General features: G+C 47.5%; 1 long non-coding RNA gene across 1 annotated transcript; it reads left to right on the top strand.

Annotated features, from left to right (window-relative positions):
• Positions 1–10014, top strand: LOC144167772 (uncharacterized). Its single transcript, XR_013322113.1, has 3 exons — positions 1–86; positions 2524–2626; positions 9503–10014. It is a non-coding gene; the product is annotated as an uncharacterized LOC144167772 (long non-coding RNA).
• The last annotated feature ends 8184 nt before the right edge of the window (positions 10015–18198 follow it).

Below are 18198 nucleotides of genomic sequence, written 5' to 3'. Positions count from 1 at the left end.
ACTGTAGCGCAAGCCAGCATCGATTTCTTGTAGATAACGAAACCTGCTGCTTTCTCCTCGGCATCTTTTTGCGTCATAAACGAAAGGTAAGATATTTTTTAAGGGCTGGTGTCAAGAGGGACGGGTAATTATATACCTGTCCGTGTACTGCAAACGCCGTGCGCTCTCCGTATGTTGGACATAACTGGCTAGGCACATTCTGAATGACAATGTAACTAAAGCACTCAAGGAATCATTTGTTATTCGCAAACATGGGCTAAATTTAAATACGTTGTTCTAGAGCCCCCAAATACACTTTCCTTGAGGCTGTCAGCGGTACGTTCATGTAGCCGCGTCGACGACCGCGTTCGCATTGAAGTCGGCGCTAGCTACGACGTGATGTGCGCGGTGGCTACGCTTTTACATTCACTCAAGGTTACCAGAAAGGTTGTAGCGCTTTTTAGAGTGTAAGCTCTTAAAGGGCTTGCGTTATAAATTGGTGTTGAGGTAAACTGTAGTCACGGGGTGACGAAACGTGGAAGAAGCCGTACGATGCGTTCATTCCTGCTAGTATGCTACGACTGTGTTCTCTACTGTGCGGCTCAATCCTGCGAACGCGGCGAAGTAATCGCATTTTGCCGACATGTGCTTGAAGGGCGTAGTAATATATTTACCGTTCTTGCTGTAAACGCTTGTATACATACGAATCCGCTGATAGACGACGCCAAAGCGCGTCGGTGAGGACGCTTCCTTGACATTCAGCGAGGACATTCAGTGGCCATAGAACAACTTTGCGCGATGCAGCTTCGTACGCAGGGTTTTTAAATGCGGGATGGATGTTCGTTCTGCAGTACACAGTGACAGTAGTGTTGAAATGTTCCCCACTGGCTCTGCCGAAGTGGGGTACCTGGTGTTAGACCATATTGAAATATAGGATATTAGCATGACTAATCAGGCTTTGGTTGCACGAAGTTACCTCCCTTCACAAGTTGCCAGCCACATCTTGTCTATGTATCATGTACAGTGAAATCTCGTTGATACGTTTTTCAGGGGAACCGGGAAATAGAAAGCATTATGTGAAAATCGTATTATCCAAAGAGTTTGTTAAAAAAAGGAGAAAAATCTGCATTCTCCGTCAGCAACTCAATTTTATTAAGCAACAGTGGAGTAGCTGGTAAATTTGTGCTGCACTTTCTTTTCGAAGTCTGGGAGAAAATTCTCCGGAAATGTAAAAATAAAAAAAAGCTGCTGGTATTTTTCACTTGGGCGGATGCTGTTCTGTATGACACTTCACGTTGTGCCTTGAATTGGTGAAGCCAGCCACCAGACGCTTTGGAGTCCTCAATGCCCAAGGAGAGCGCAGTGTTGTCAACTTTTTCGCGTAGTACTGACCTATCGGCGTTCATCCTGCCGCTCTAACTTCATTCCCACCATGTGAGCAGGATGCCTTCCATTTGGTCATGCTTTGCACCTTGTGCTTGTTTCGCATCAGGGCCGGAAACTTGTAGATTCTTTTGAAGTTCCTCTTGCTGACCGGCAATAGTGTTGAGCGTTGACACTGGCAAACCGAGCTTGTGTGCCAAATCCACGCATTTCCTCTTCGGGTTTTCTTCCAATTTCTGTACAATTTCCACTTTTTCTTTTTATACTGAGTGCCTTCCGTTTCCTCGACATTGCCACAAGCCTGGCAGCACACCCCGCACAGCAACAAGGCAGCCTAAGGAGAACAAGACTAGTCAAATAGAACAAGAACAAAAATAGCCTCATAAGCAACACCACCGAACACAGGAACAGCGCAGAAAGAGAACAAAGAACGGAGCGGGAAGCACAGAGCATGGCGAGAAGTTGGGGAGGGAAGTCGCCGCCTGCCAAGAGCATTGGAACCTTCTTCCTCGATTATGATCAAACTGAGAAACTCTTTGATTGTGATATGTTTCACTAGATGGCACAGTGCCTCGCCTCACATATCATCCTCATTGAACAGAGCGCCCACGCCCGGCAGCAGTGTTTTTGTCGCAGAACCGGCGCTGCCATGCAGGTCATGGGTTGTTGACATGGGGTTTGAGCTAGTACTATACCGAAGAATAAATGTAAGGTTTCTAAAAATGGTCAAGGTTCACTTTCGCGGTCGTGCCACCCAATTTTTAGCAAAAATGTGATCGTATCAAATGCACGAAAATGCATTATTTCTAATGGATTTTGGCTTGGAATCAAAAGAAAAACGTATTATGCAGAATTGTATCAATGAGATCCCACTGTATAAGGCCTTCCTTCATAATAGTTAAGTTTGCATAATCCATCTAGAAGCACTATGTCCCATCTTTTTCTCTGACCAACACGACTGGAGACACCCACAGACTGGAAGATGGTTCGACTGTATGCTTACTGAGCATTTTTTTTACCTTTTGGATGACGAGTCGTTCAGCAAGTGATACGCAATAGGGCCACCTGTACACTAGTGAAGCATCGTTGGTGTTGATATGATGGGTGACTGCAGAAGTTTGGGTTGGTGGATGGTTGTCTAAGTCGAAGATGTCCTTGCAGGAATCCAGAAGACGAGGGAGATCGGCGGTATGATCCGGTGGGAGGTCTGAAGCAGCCACTGCCTTGATTGATGGTGCTTGATGGGACGCCTGCACTGGAGGAGGTAAATCTGCAGGAGTGCTAGCATTCATGGCAGAAAGGGCACAGCATTGCAAGCGAAATCCCCTTGGGAAGGACTTGAGGTGTGAAACTGAAGTTGAAAAACTGAAAGGGAAGGCAGGTTTGGTTCTCTACCACAGTGATGATGATGTGTGGCAGAGTGACGTTTCACAGAAGCAGCGCGTCTGTAATAGGGAAGACCATATAATAACTTGCAAAAGAAAAGCGAACACTGACCAAGAATAAAAATATATTGACGTTTCGGAACCACACACGGGTCCCTTGTTCACTATGTAAGACAAGCCGTCGTCGTCAATTATATAGGCAGCACATGACGTAGAGAGTATGCGTAGACGGGAGGCAAAGTCCCATCCGTCCGGTTCATTGTGGCTGGCGTTGATTGGATAAAAAGTGACTCTAGCAGACGCCGAGATGATGTGTTGTTTTCCTTAGCTAAAATTGCGGTGTTTTCTCCCAGTCAATCTTATGGGAATGTTTGTGCGCATGCTCCGCAATGGCATTCGTCATATGATTATGATTTCTTACATCACGTTGGTGCTCTTTCAGTCGTCGCGGAGCTCGCTGGTCGGTACATGGGCAATGCGCATGTCGTATTTTGAAAAGACGTGCGACAATGCTTCGCGTATTCCTGGGACGTAGGGGATGGCTGCACGTGCTCGTAATGTCCTGTTGTTGGCCATTCTTGGCTGTAGTACCTTATTCTTGGTTCGGCAAATAAGTCGCTTAGGATAGCCATTGGCGATTAGTTCGCGACGAATCGTTCCTAATTCACGTTTCAGTGCACTGTCATCTGAGCAGATGCGTACAGCGCGCTTTATCAAGGACGACACAACGGATGTCTTGTGGCCGAGAGGGTGGCAAGATTCAAAACTGGGGTAACGACCCGTGTGTGTGGGCTTCCTGTACACTGAGAAGGAGAGAGCGCCCGCATCGCGGCGAACAAGAACATCTAAAAAAGGGAAGCATGTTGTCTAGCTCGAACTCCACGGTGAACTGTATATGCACATTCTGGGCGTTGAGGCTGTCCAGAAGACATAGGACATCTTGCTTTTTTAAAATACAAAAACAGTCGTCGACATAGCGGCAGAAAAACCTCGGTGCCGGTGTGAAGGTTGCCACTACCTTCCCCTCTAAAGCCTCCATAACTAGATTGGCCGTAGTAACTGATATGGACGCACCCATCGCCGTGCCATGGGTCTGCTGATAGGGGCTTCCCCCGTAAGAAAAATAGGTGTTGCTCAGACAAAACATAAGCAACTCACAGAGCTCGGGGACGTCAAAGGGAGTGCGATCGGGAAGACTAATGTCCGCGTTTAGTGCTTCTTCGCGCATGGCTACTGCCAGATCCACTGGGACACTAGTGAAAAGAGACTTGACGTCGAACGAAACCATGACGTCGTCTTCAGTTAGAGTTACGTCCTTCAGCTTCGAAACAAAAGAGGACGAGTTTCCGACGTGCGTGGGCGTCTTACCGGCTAGAGGGCTCAACACTTGGTGAAGGTAGCCTGATAGTCGGTAGAGCGGTGACCTCGAGAAGTCGACGATAGGCCGAAGAGGAACGCCAGGCTTGTGGATTTTAGGCAGACCGTAGATTGCCGGGGCTGAACCGTTCGTGCACAGTAACCTGTAGTAGAGGCCCTTGTGGTGCGGAGGGACTAGCTTGAAAAGCCTGGTTAGCAGTTCTGGAAGCTTGGACTGTAACCTGCTAGTTGGGTCACGGGCTAGAGGAGCGTATGTCTGCTGGTCTTCGAGAAGGGCCAACATCTTCGTGTGATAGTCACTGCTATCTAGCAAGACCGTGGCATTGCCTTTGTCAGCAGGAAGGATTGCGATACTGCTGTTATTCCGCAGGCTCCTGATGGCTTGCCTCTCCGCTACCGATAAATGCAGTCTTGCACAATGTCTTCGCAAACCAGAGAGCACACCAATAGCACGGGTGCGCGATTCTTGCGGTACTTCAGAGGGAAGCTGGCCGACCGCGCGTTCGACCGCACAAATCACCTTTCCTGGCTCCGGGGGTGCTTCCGTGTTAAAATTCACACCACGGGACAAAACCTTAGCCTCCTCTTCGTCCGGTGTGTACGGAGATAGGTTGATGACCACTTGGGTGCATTGTGGCACGTCCGGCCGGAGTGCTTGCAGTTTCCTCTCTTGCGACGTTCTATGACGGCCTTCTCCCATGCTAGCGGTGAAGTTTGCGTGCAGCTGCACATCTGGGAAGTCCTCAGGAATAAGATATTCAAGTTGCCGGCGTGCAAAGAAGGTTTGCTTCTCCAAAGCTCGTAGCTTCTGGCGGCACTCAAGGATACGTGCTTGTAGTAGCTTCCGCTCAGCTTGTCGAACAATCTGGTGAGAAACGGGTGGGCTTGATCACAGGGGCATGTATGTTACAGCATTTGACAGCAAATGGACATAATCTGTGGAACGAGAATGGTGCTTTTGAGCATTTTTGGCAGAAGGAAATTCAAAAGAGAGAAGTCCCACAGAACAGTCAATGAGAGCGGTTCGAGAAAAAATCGACGCCGAGGATAATGTCATGGGGGCATTTTTCAAGGATGGTGAAGAGAACGACACTATCGTGGTTGCATGGGTGGCGTCAGAACTTTGCGGAGATGCCAGCAGAGGGTTAAGCTGATTACAGAGACGTGAGCATTTGTTTCAGTGAGAGCCTGGGCTGCAACACCATCAACAGTAACGTCATTGGGCTTAGACTCTTTGGTTAATAGAAGATCTGTCGTCCAGGTCACAGATGCAGTATTACCTCCTTGAGCTGCATTGATTAGTCTTGTGGTGCGGCGAAGGCTTAGCGTGGCAATGTCGAAAGCTGTAGCGGGCCACATGCCCACCGTGACAGCAGTGGAAGCATATTGGCTTGTTTTCAGGAGTACTCCACTCTTCGGAATTTTGTGTCTGAAAATGGCGTGGGGCATATTGGTGGGGACCAGTTAAGACACGAGGAACAGTGAAAGCGTTTTTCGGGTGAGCTACAGAGCAAATGCATGGAATGGTGTGGCTTGCGAGCTCTTGCTGTATATCGCATGAATTAGGGAGATGGAAGGTGACGTTCATTCACGGGTCGGGGCTAGTACGGCAGCCGTAGCCGTAGCCTCCAGCTCACGGCGTACTATTTTCATTAAGTCGTCGAACAAAGAAGGGCACATTCCAGTGGAGTGGTATACTCGTAATAGGATGTGGGACCCGTGTTAGGCAGTCGAGTGAACTGTGGGGCAATACAGTGAGCTTTCGCTTGTTTCTTTCTTTCTTTATTTGGTACCCACAGCGCCTGTTGGCATTACAGTCGGGGGAATAACAAAAAGAAATGCATCAACTAGTTACGTTGATAACCAAAAAAACATTCTCCAGAGGCTGCGAGGCCCTTTTCAAGATGTTTAAACGGTCTGCACTCTGTAATGACGTCGTCTGTGCTAGTGCAGTCCTTATAAACAAGCAGGTTGAAAGCGCCATCAGCAATTCCTTTCTGCACATGGCCTACTTTGCCAGTTTCTGACGTGTCGGCATCTATCTTGTGACACAGAGCAACACCATCCTGATTATAGGCAACGGATGACTCCATCGGGGTTTTGGCATGGGAAGAAAGTTCCTTCGCGGCTAGTTGGTGGCCAACAAGCTTTCCGAACAGCTCACATAATGTCAATTTGCAGGTTTCCCAGCTTGTCAGGTCTGCTTCGTGTGTCTCAAACCAACAATAGTCTGGCTGGGCCCTTGAGGTAAAATATTACGTTGGCCAGCACCAAGGTTGCGTCCCATCTGTTATGAGCGCTCGCACTCTCGTAGGTGCTTATCCAGTCATCAACGTCAGTGCCGCAGAAGGTGCTGCGGTCGCAGGGATGGGAGATGACCATAAGTGGCATAGTCGGCCAGAGGGCTCCATCGAGTGCCAAAATTTCTGTGCCGACCTGTCGTCCACTGCGCAGCTCCGTGTTTGAGGTAGCAGATGTTGCAATGCAAGAGGACCAGGATAGGGCACGCTGCGCAAGCCTCTTCATCTTCACAGCACACAAATGAGGTTACTGTGCGTGCAGTAATCCAGGCTGGTGCTCTGCTTTCAGCATTGACGCTGGAAACCTTTTCTACTCCATTCCGCATGAACAAGTTTTGGTCTCTGTGAAAGAGTGTATCACCGTCTACAACGGCGAGGTTAAGTTTATGCAAAGTTGCGGGATTTACGTGGAATCCTTTTTGGAGCTTCTGCGTTTCTACTTAGCATCAACTATTGTAGGATGGTGTGACACTGTCTATGTGCAGAGATCTGGAATCTGTAGACGTTCTAAAGTTCCTCACCTTGTTAGTGACATTTTCTTGGCTCATGTTGACCGTGTATTGGAACGTGACTTGGAGGGTTTGGCAATTAAAATTTTCATGTGTGTTGACGATTACCTAGTACTTTGTGGAAACTATGACCCTACAAGAAAAATGGTAGACATTTTAAAAGCATTCCAACGTCACGCATTTAGGCTGACCTTTATGTCCAAGGCGCTAAACGAAAGAACAATCCAGTTTTTGGACCTGTTGTTAAAATTCAAGCAGAATCATGTATGTTGGCTCTATAGCCCACGATCGAAGAAGCCTTTGCTGAACTCTTCATCAGCACGTTCTAGGATTGCAAAATATGGGATTGTTGTCAACTGCCTCAGGTCAGCCATCTTGTTTTGTTTTCAGTCTTGTTTTCACCTAATTGAGTCTAGCTTTGGTGAACAGTTAGTTGGACCCAAAAATGCTGGCTACGGTGACGGAGTCATTGGGTCGGCCTGTCTTCAGTTGTTGGATTTTGTGAAGAAAACTTGTCTCCTGCTTGTGATGTTGTGAAGGAAAAGATAGTTGTAATCTCGTACCTGCACGATGTATCTCACCGCTTGAAAGAAGTGGGGAGCAGATATAACATCAATGTGGTGTTTTCAGCCAAAATTAAGTTAAACTGCAGCTGTCCCGCCATCGAAAAGAATATTAGTAATAAGGGCCGAGCAAACAGCTGTGGTGTGAAACATGAGAAACAGGTTGGTCCTTATAGATTAAACGTGGTTTATTGCATTCCTTTCAATTGTGGTCGCTTTGATGTTGGCCAGTTCACCGAGTGCCTTCTGGCCCTCTTTTCACCCATTTCAAAGATTGTGGTTGTACGCTTTTCCTTCATGATACAACGGTACTGTTCTCGCACGATGAACAAAAGGTGAGGGAAGTATAGTGGAAGCACATAAAATTGGAAAAATGTCTGACTCATGTGTTAGCGCTCGTCTTTAGCACTTTTAGATTCAGAATTGGCGTATCTTGAAGAGAGCAGTACTTGAGAGCGTTTGTCTGTATAGTTGCTTATAGTGGGTTCATGTGTGATGTTTTTATCTTTCTTTTATACCTTCGATGGCTTTATATTTGTCTCTTCAATAAAAATTCGGTTTTGGTTCAGTGGTTGTCCAGTGTTATCCTCCTTTTTGTCCCGTTATTTGTGCGCTGCGAAGATGAATCTACACCAACTAGCCCGGTTTTCTACGCTACTTCAGTCCGCAACCACTATCAATGATGTTACGTGGCGCGGAGGAATTACAGGTTGTTTACAAACAAGTCCACAGCATTGGCTAAATTGTAAAGCGGTGCAAGAGTCGTGAACTGATCAACTTTGGGAACGTCATTTTTCGCTCGCGAGTCATTTAATTTGCATTCATTCTCGTCGTCCAATGAGGATTACTGCACGACAACACCTACACGGCACGTTCAAAGCATCAAACAGATGGGTATTTCAGATACTTGGCTCCTAACTTATGGTAATATTAAGGCGAAGCAGCAAGTACAAGGCGTGCAAGGCAGCAGCCTGACTTCTTCTGGCCATCGTTGTCGGTCTAAAGGAGCAGCTAAGTATACTTGTGCATGAAGGATATGCTATCCAGGCATTGACGATTTACAAAGTGACACTGTGTTTATTCAAAGAGGTCGTTCTTTAGCGAGTGTTGTTATAAGGTCTTTCCCACTTCTCTTGTTTTTAATAAAGTGCTGTTTTGCCGCTTTGCGCTGAAATCAGTTTTCAACTCTTGAGGATTTGTGCCTAGTCAAGTAATGGCTCCAACTTGTGCCTGAGCAGCAGCCGCAGTTCCTAAAGCATTGTGCAGCTGAGCCCAGTGACTTTTTTCTTTTCCTGTTTTTTTCTTTTTTTTAGTGAAGGCAAAAAGACAAAAATCGAAAACGTCCATGTGTGGAGATTTCAGTGCGAGTTAAGATACCCAAATGTCAGGATTAACGTGAATCGAACCTAGCACTGTGTCATGCTTCATAGCCCAAGAGTGGCCTCGGCAACTACAACCCCCGAAATAGAATCTTTTTCCACTTTGTTTTTGCAGCAGTGGTGCGATGAGCGGGGCTCAGCCTAGTGCCCCCTCATATAATTCCTGACTGATAAACCGACCCATTTGTCCTGTATGGCCATTGCGTGACAGCTGTTCTGTCAGATACACTGTAAGCACCTGCTTAGCTATTGGGAAAGGCAGTGCAGTTTGTTAACGAGATCAGAGATCAAAGCAGTCTAGCTCAGAACTTTAATCGTACTAGTGTAAGCCATTATTTGGCCTTGTACAAATTCTCAAAAAAGTCAAAAATACCGTTTGGTGTGAAGGGACTAAAGCAGGTTTTAGACACAAGACTGCATCAGCAAAGGATCGCTGGTGTCACGTAGAAAAAAAATTCAGAATAAGCAGTTAGAATAGTTCAAAAGCAGGCTAAACTAACTTTTGTGTACATATTAATGTAGCCATATATGGGACAAAATACACCATCAATTGTGAATTTAGATTCACTTGACGTTTGCGGTGTGGTTATAAAACTAAGCGTTTATTTGTTTCTTTTGGTGTTACAGGTGCTGACTGAGAAATTGTGGAAAGTTTTGAGCCAAGATGTTCGTGGCCTAAACCGTGATGGGCACGTAAAATGTTGTATGTATATTTGAGGTTATAAAGCATTTAATAAAGAATTTTCGAGCTTTGGGACTTGGTTTCTGCTGTTTCATATGCCCATACATTGCAACATGTAATCTATATTCAAATCTGTAGTTTTATTAAAAAATTGTTTTCAGCAGACAGATTTACTATTCACTACGTCACTTTTTCATGATCAGTTCATTAGCATGTGTTGCGGGTTTTTTTTTTTTTTAGCAATTGATGCAGAACTAGCACACATACTAGGTAAAGATTTATAAGGCTTAATGTTATGTTTCAGTTTTTCAGTCAATTTGAGAACCTGTATTTGCTGTAAACTTAAAGTGCTTTTGTGATCATATGCCTTGAAGCATGCTCCAGCGTAAGAATACTGGATACCAAAGCCCCTTGTAGCTTGTTTTGGTCAGTGTGTGTGGGCAAACGTAAGTCATCAGTGGAGGCTTCATAATCCAACTCGCAAATAAATGTGGGTGCTAGCACCATTGGGGCTTGCAAGCAAAAAAGAAAAAGACCCGGGAACACACGATCGCGAAGAGGAGCCGGTGCAAAGGTAGTCCTGCGTGTCTAAATCTAAGAGGCGAAGATCAGAGCAGGAGTATTTGACAGTTCTAATTCTGCCTGGGCAAAACTTTAGTGCCAACTGCCGTTTCGTCTGGGCGGAGCGCTAGATACGATAAAGAAAAAAACAAAACAAGCAACCTGGTTGTTTGTGCGATCGCATAAAAAGCAGCAGGGCACAAAGTGCAACCATCGTGACAAGGTTGAAAGCAATCGTCAGAAAATATGAGTACCAACATGTTCAAGGTAGGTGACAAGTGATTATAGTTATCGCGTATTCCCAGCGTGATTTAGGCCCAACTTTATGGGGCATTAGGCTAAATTTCTATTCGGCACACTCCAGGAATTCATTCGTAATAAAAGTCGACTTTCACAGCGGTGGCCGATCACAGGGTGAACTGTGGATGCACGCTTGCGTAGCAACCGTTCACGCGACGATTTGCGAATGCTACACTGCGATTGCAAAACAGCACGGAATACAAAGTATTTAGGTAATATCGTAATATTACCTAGAACACTGTTGCAGCGTAAAACTTAATCAAACGACCCGGTTGAAGCACTTCGAAATGCACAGCGGTGGGTATCACAAGCGGACGCGAAATCCAACACAGACACAGTTGAAGCACTTTTAACTTGGTTAAAATATCTAGATCTAGGAGTGTGGTTGAATAACAACGCAGCCGTCCCAGAAGGCGAAATCCAACGCGCGAATGAAACACTTGCCGCTTCACGGGTATTCACTGCCGGCCGGCCGCCGGGCCAAGAGCGGGGAGTGTGTGCGCCGGCAGAACAGCCCCGCAACCCTTCGCCTTTTCCTCTCGCACTCCTCCTTTTCTCCCTTTCGTGGGTGATGCATCGCCGAAACCGGAATACGCCGCCGTGATAGCGCGCCCTCTCCCCCAACATCTGTGGCGCATGCAGTCAACGCCGATGCAGTGCGGCGCGCTCTCTCACTCCGCCGGTGGGAGACGCTGCGCGCGGTGCAAGAGCGCTGTGCGCATGTGCAGCGCCCTCTCTCTCTGCGGTCTCCTCTCCTTCGGGCGCGCTGCGCATACAAGTAAGATCCCTAAAATTACTAAAGTAGCCCCAACCACTTCTTCTCCGCTGCCCCCCTCTTTTTCTCTCCCCTCACCCGCGGCGCCGCGGTCCCTTACCCTCCGCGGCGGGGCCGCCATTTTTGTTGGCTTCCTCAGAGCAGGCGCCCTCGCAACGCTTCGGGCCGCTCGCTGAAGTTTTTCGTGCAGTTTGCTCTTGTTTTCGAGCCACAGTCGCTCTTTGGTAGGATTAATAGTATTTCTAGAGCCCCGTTTTACCAACACGCATTAAGTGAGGCTGTTTTGTTGTATGTTTTTGTCTAGAAGAGGATATTTTCGGGGTGGATGCCGCGGGCGCATACGGACAGCGCGGTGTTTGTTTACGTGTGCGGCATGCTCAGAATAGTTCGTGAACGCGAAAGGATCGAACGTGGACGTTTCAAACTGCTCTGTTACATAGTATTTCTAGAGCCCCGTATTGCCAACACGTCCTAACTGAGGCCGTTTTGTTGTATATTTTTTGTAGAAGGGGATATTTGCGGGATGGATGACGCTGGTGCATACGGACAGCGCGGTGTTTGTTTACGTGTGCGGCATGCTCAGGATAGTTCGTGAACGCGAAAAGATCGAACGTGTACGTTTCAAATTGCTCTGTTACAGTAATTCCGTTCTTGCATTTGCGTGATTAAGTTGTGGACGTGCAAGCGCTGCACAGAGGGCTTGCGCATGGTTCGCGGTGACCTTGGTTCACGGCAGTTCGAGCGCTGCGCTCGCTTTTTTGCGTTCGCGTTTTTTGCGTTAGTTGTAGATCATTAGGCAGCGCTAAGTATGCGTCCCGCATTAGCTACTGACATTCATGCCACCTTTATTCCGTGCACTTTCCGGTGCTTTGACGCTGTTGCAAAATTATGCCACCTTCACGTCGTTATAGGCTGCTGTCAGGGTCAAAGTTCTCGCGTCTCCTCGTTGGCCTCACCCATCACGGCTGTACTTTTGGCAGTGCGTCCGTGGCATAGCAATGTTCGTGCGATTGGCGTTCACAATTACTTCAAGTAAGGCCCTGTCGGGCATATCTGGAAAAGGCTGGCACAAAGAACGCGCAGTTAAAGAATGCGCTCAGCTTACAATTTGCTGTAGTGCCCAGTTCTATAATAACTACCGTATTCCAAGGCCAGAAGCGTGCTACAAGCGCAATTATGAATCCTTTTTATGCTGTACAGCTAACATTGATTCATGTGTGGGCTTTGATAAATTCCAGCTTGCTACAGCCGAGCTCGCCGCGACTGCACAGACCTTATTCGAGCAGCCGAAGGCACAACAACTCGGCATCGCGAAGCTACATAAAGTGACGCCGACGCAACACTTGTTTGAAACAGCAGCTTACTCTTCGGTTGTTATCGGTTGTTATACGCTGACGGCTTCGATAAGGCCTGCTCCGAGGCAGCTGAGCCTAAAATGGCGAATTTGAATGGACAGTGGCGGCGAAGAGAAGAAAAAAACAAGCAACGCAAGGACGACGTACTACGTCACTGGCCGTGGGCCAATGGCGCGCGGCGTTCACCGGCGAAAAAGAAAATGGCAAAAAACGAAGGAGGAAAGGAGCGCGGGCGAGGGTGAAAGACGACGAGATCTAAAGATCGCGCTACCTTAGTAATTTAAGGGACCTTACATACAAGCGGAGTGCCGCGCTCCGGCCGGTCTCTCAATCGACGGTCGTCCGCGCTACGCTTGCTCTCTCTCTCTCTCTCTCTCTCTCGCATTACCCGACAATTGCTCACGCAATTCGAGTAATCAACCCAACGGAAACGCACAATGGAACCCCCTTCAGCGTCGCATCACACCAGGGTTCCCGCGCGAGGGGAGGTGGGCGTAATTTTTTCTTTGTCCTCGCCCGCGGCGCCGCGGTGCCGCCATTTCTGTTGGCTGCTTCAGAGCAGACGCCCTCGCAACGCTTCGGGCCACTCGCTGAAGTTTTTCGTGCAGTTTGCCCTTGTTTGCGCGACGCAGTCGCTATTTGGTAGCATTTAAAGGATTTCTAGAGCCCCGTTTTACCAATACGCACTGAGTGAGGGTGTTTTGTTTTATATTTTAAAGCAAAGCTTTTTACCTCTACCCCCCAAGGGTTCTTTCGCGACCATTGGTGTCACCGGAAAACTCCAACACGTAAATAAAAGAATTTACTGGCACCGCCGGGAATCGAACCTGGAACTAATAGACTAACAAAGCGAAAGCCAGTTGTCTTACCGATTTAGCTAGGAGCCCACGTGAAGACGCGGAAGACAGGTGGTGTACTCACCAAGCACATCTACGGGTTTACCCCCTGCGTTGTCGCTGAATGCCACGTGAAAGCGTCACGCGACCACTCACGCCCGTCTAGCGGCCCTGTGCGCACCTTGCTCATGTGCTAAGTGTTACAAAAATTAAAGGAAGCTCACACCAATGCATGGAATCTCACTTCTAGTACGCCAATGTGCTAAAGCCTGTGGCCTCCAGTGTTCCCGTAAAAAATCACAGCTCCTTGTCGTCCGCCCTCACGCCAAATCAAGAAATACATTCAAATACTCCTTGATGACCAGGCCATCACTCCAAGCCCCAGCATCAAGATCCTGGGCCTACATCTCGAGGCTAACACCAAGAGTGACGTCTCCTTGCAGCGCCTAAAAGACAGCATTAATAAAATCATACACATGATCAGGCGAGTTGCCACCAAGAAGCGAGGCCTAAAGGAATCTGGTACCTTTCGATTAATTGAAGCTTTTGTCCTCTCGAGAGTTACTTACGTCAACTCCCTGTCTTCTTCTCGACAAGGAAGGCATAGAGATGCTTTATATAATGATTAGACAGGCGGTTGAGCAGGCCATTGGCCGTCTCATGAGTGCGTCCACACAGAGGCTGCTTAGCACGGGGCTCCACAACACAGTGGAAGAGCTGATAGAAGGCCATCTTTCTAACCAGAAGGTCCGACTCAGAACTGCGATGGGTAACCGCATGCTTCACGAGACTGGCTGGGCAGCCCAGAATGTCACTCCGGTTGACGTACTCCCAGACTCTTGGCGACTAAAACTAAAGATGCTCCCTTTGCTTAGAAATATGAACCCCTCACATGACGAGGGTCACCGAAAAGCACGGGATCAAGGGCTAAAAACACCACCCTCGGTAGGGATCATGCAGTTATCTACACAGACGCCGCGAAATATCAAGGGCAGCAATAGGCCATAATCGTGGCTACCTCCAGAGCCAACCTTTTTGCGTGTACCTCGCTTAGGACCCAAGAAATGACGGTAGCAAAAGAGGCAGCTATCACCTTGGCTCTCACTCAACCAGGGGTTCGGAGGGTAGTCACCGATTCCGAGCAAGCCTACAGGAATTACCAGTCGGGTTGGGTGTCCTGACCTGCACTGCGCGTGCTAAAAAACCACTCCCCAAACAGTTCCATTCAGCTCATCTGGACACCCCCTCATGTGCACGCTTCAATGGAGGGCAACAAATACGCCCACCCAACAAGCCTGCGCTTTTACCTCCCGTGCTATGGAGCTGCACGAGGACAGTCACCCGCTTGTCACGTTCAGGGAGATAACCCAGATTATCGCCTTCTGAGACAGACCATACCTTCGCCTTACCCTGACCTTTCCAGAGAGGAACAATCTACCCTACGGCTCATACAATCCGGGCTCCTTCCCACAGCCTGCGCGTCTTCACTTAATGCATCCGAATCGCTACGCCGCTGAATGTAAATTTTGCTCAGAAGTAGGAATACTCCGCCCCGTAATCGGGGTGTGCGACTTTAGCCCTGAGCACCCTCCTCTCTTTCCGTCAACTACCCAACAAGAGCAATGGGAGATGCTGCAGTCCAGGCCCTCTCTACTTACCCAGCTTCAGCGGGTGGACAGAACACAGGCTGCGCGGACTGCATATGGGCCCCACAGAAGAGGAATCACTCCCCAGGGTTGCACTATGCGCCGTTCAGAAATCTGAACAGAAGTATTTCTTCCTTCTCCTTCTCTGCCGCAAATCTCGCCGCCTCCGTCCGCGGCGTAGAGACGGAGAAGTCAGATCGTCTAACACCGGGTTGGAGCTTACTTTTATTTTATATAAAAAAGTTTCCATTCTTGTGCTACACTAATACAACTCAACCAAACACCCTTCACGCATCATGCATTGATTTAACCTTACCAAGAATATCTCTTTGAAGTAATAAATGGTGTGGTTAAGTGCATTTCACTTCTCTCTGGTTTTACTATTTGTAGAGCGATGCGAGTGAATTTAAGTGACGTCGCATGGGTAATATTCATGGGTGCCGTTTACAGCTTTGCTTTCCAACCACATTCACGGGGTGCATTGGCGCGATTTTTTTTACCGGGTGCGGTCGTTTACAGCCGTTATTAATGGAGGCGCCTGGACAGAATTGTTTTGTGCAGGGATATATTCTGGCATATTTGTACATTGCATTAACACAGGAATACACCCGAAAGAAATTCGAAAGAGAACCAATGTCAAGATGATTATCAAGAGAAAACAAGGTATATCACAAAAATGAATTGGTGCCACCAAATAGATATTTTATTGGAACAAACATCCGTAATGACGTCGTGCAGATGTCTTGTGCTGCTGACGTGGCTTCCTGTGAGAAAAAATGCTGGAAGTGGCATTTGGGTTTAGTTTTTTAAGGCCAAGCTTCTCCAATATTCGTTGCTCAAATTTATCCGTGAAATAATCCTGTTGAGAAGGAAAAAAATGTCACCACCGAGTTTTAGATGCGCCACAAACACTCTGGAAATATAGGCAATAATGCATATATAGGCAATAATGCATTGCAGTAGAGAGTTAGTGGCCGTTCTACCGTAGCATGGACAAATTCGTGTTCGCGCATCTGCTTAGTGCCGCGTCCACGCATAACTCGCTTACACTAAACCCGTTTAACAAGCGCTTTGCTGGACAAAAATAGGTCTGCTGAAAATGATGTAGTCGCCCAGTGTGTTTTGGTTCAAATCGCAATGACTAGTTATACGCTGCGCCGTCGACTACTGAGATGAAGTAAGCGCGCACACTGCAAATATACGGCATCACGTGTAATGCAAATGTAAGATGTAAATAACGGTCCTCTGTGCATACACGGAAGAAATGGCGTACAGCCGTTGCGGTGCGAATATGCATTTCAAGTGCACATTCAAACGTGCGCGAATTTAAAGGGACAGACAACCGCGTTTTGTCCAAAATATATTCTCTATTCCAAATGAAAGGGCATCACTTAAAGCACCTTGACGAGAAACGGTTTTGCTGATAACGCCCTAGAACTTTTTAAATGGAAATTTTTAGATCTGCGAGCCGTATGTGTCCCTCCCAAAAATGATGCTGGCAACCATGACATAGAGTAGCTCGACAACATACTTTTGTCTGCATGCGAAATGAAAAACGATATTTGGAAACTTGTCCCCAGCTAAAAAAGTTTGAATCGCAGGCTTTCCTGTTCCATTGTGTGTTTTTCAATGCAAAGGTTTATTGTGCACGAATGCGCCATCTACTGGGATAGATGATAGGTGGAATCTGGCTTCACGTTGTGGAGGTGGGAAGTTCGATTCTCCCCGGGCGCGACGTTTCATTTTTTTTTAAGCTGCTGTTGGCGTATTTAGAAACTTGATTGATTGATTGATTGTGGGGTTTAACGCGCCGACGCAACGCAGGCGATGAGGCGCGCCGTAGTGGAGGGCTCCGGATTAATTTTGACCACCTGGGGATCTTTATCGTGCGCCGAAATCTCGTACACACGGGCGTTTTTGCTTTTCGCCTCCATCAGAAAAGCGGCCGCCGCGGTATTTAGAAACTGAAATCAAATATTTCGGCAGAACAAACGCCCCTGACTCAGGCAGAATCGTCAAAGCTCCTTCACTGGGTCTGTTTGCTGAACGCTGCCGTTGATTCTGGGCATGGTGGCTCAGTTAGCCACACTCAGAGCAACCCAGCGGCGGCGGGCAGCGTGTCTTTAGAATTTTCAAAATAATGTTTATAAATACATATAAAATTTAACCTTGTATAAATACTTGTGTTAAAATATTTTCAGTACGTAAATAAACGTTTCAGCAGTTACAGTAGCTGCTAGGTTTGCAGGTCACGTGACAGGGACACATATTGTAATGCCAAGTTTCGACACTACGAACCACCACCCTTCCAATTTCAGGAACTTTGCTGCCAAATTGAAATTATTTCCGCCAATTTGTTTAGAAATTGCTTGTGACTGGCTTTATATGAACTATGGCTTAATACGCTGGCTTTTATATGAGCTAGATAACATATACACGACAAAAACCGGTTTTCTGTCCCTTTAACAAAGCAATAACAGAAATTGCATATCAAACGTACGTCAAGGGCGCGGTAACTAGATTACCTGGCCTTAAATTGTTCCACCTAGCCGAAATTTTTTTCCTCGTAACAGCCTCAATTTGCGCCGCACCGACCAAGCACATATTACGCAGCAAATCACTCCAATGTCATAACAACGGGATTATATTACCACCCGGGTCGCTAATACACAAAACATGACTTCACGCCACAAACAGCTTACACGCACTCGGAACGCACACGCTACACGGTCCGACGCAAGCTGCCGTCGGCCAAAACAAGCGAGAATTCAGGTGAACAATTCTCGCGTCACGAAAACCTTACGACAACCGACTGAACATGATACGCCGCTGATAATTATGCTGGAAGTTAAGCGCGCACATGACAAATACACGGCCTCTTATCCAAAGCAAAGCTTACGACGGGACGAACTCGCCGCTGCGCGCAATGCAACAGAGCAAGAACCATGGAGGAAAGAAAAGCTTAGGAGAGGCCCTGACGTCACACCCAGCGCAGCCGGAAACGCCATTTCTGTAAGTCGAATGGCGGACCATTGGCCCTCCATGCCATTGGCGGACTCTTTTTGCCTCTCTCTCTCGGTGCACCTTCTCCGCCTCCTCCGTCCTGTATCGCCTCTCTTGTCGTCTGCATCTGCCAGCGCCGAGCCGGCGGAAATCAGCTGATAGGCA

Source organism: Haemaphysalis longicornis, unplaced genomic scaffold, assembly GCF_048455015.1.
Source record: "Haemaphysalis longicornis isolate Haplotype H1 unplaced genomic scaffold, Haemaphysalis longicornis Haplotype H1 scaffold_1, whole genome shotgun sequence".
NCBI lineage: Eukaryota > Metazoa > Arthropoda > Arachnida > Ixodida > Ixodidae > Haemaphysalis > Haemaphysalis longicornis.
The sequence above is the reverse complement of the archived record's forward strand: the minus strand, read 5'-3'. Positions and strand labels throughout refer to the sequence as shown.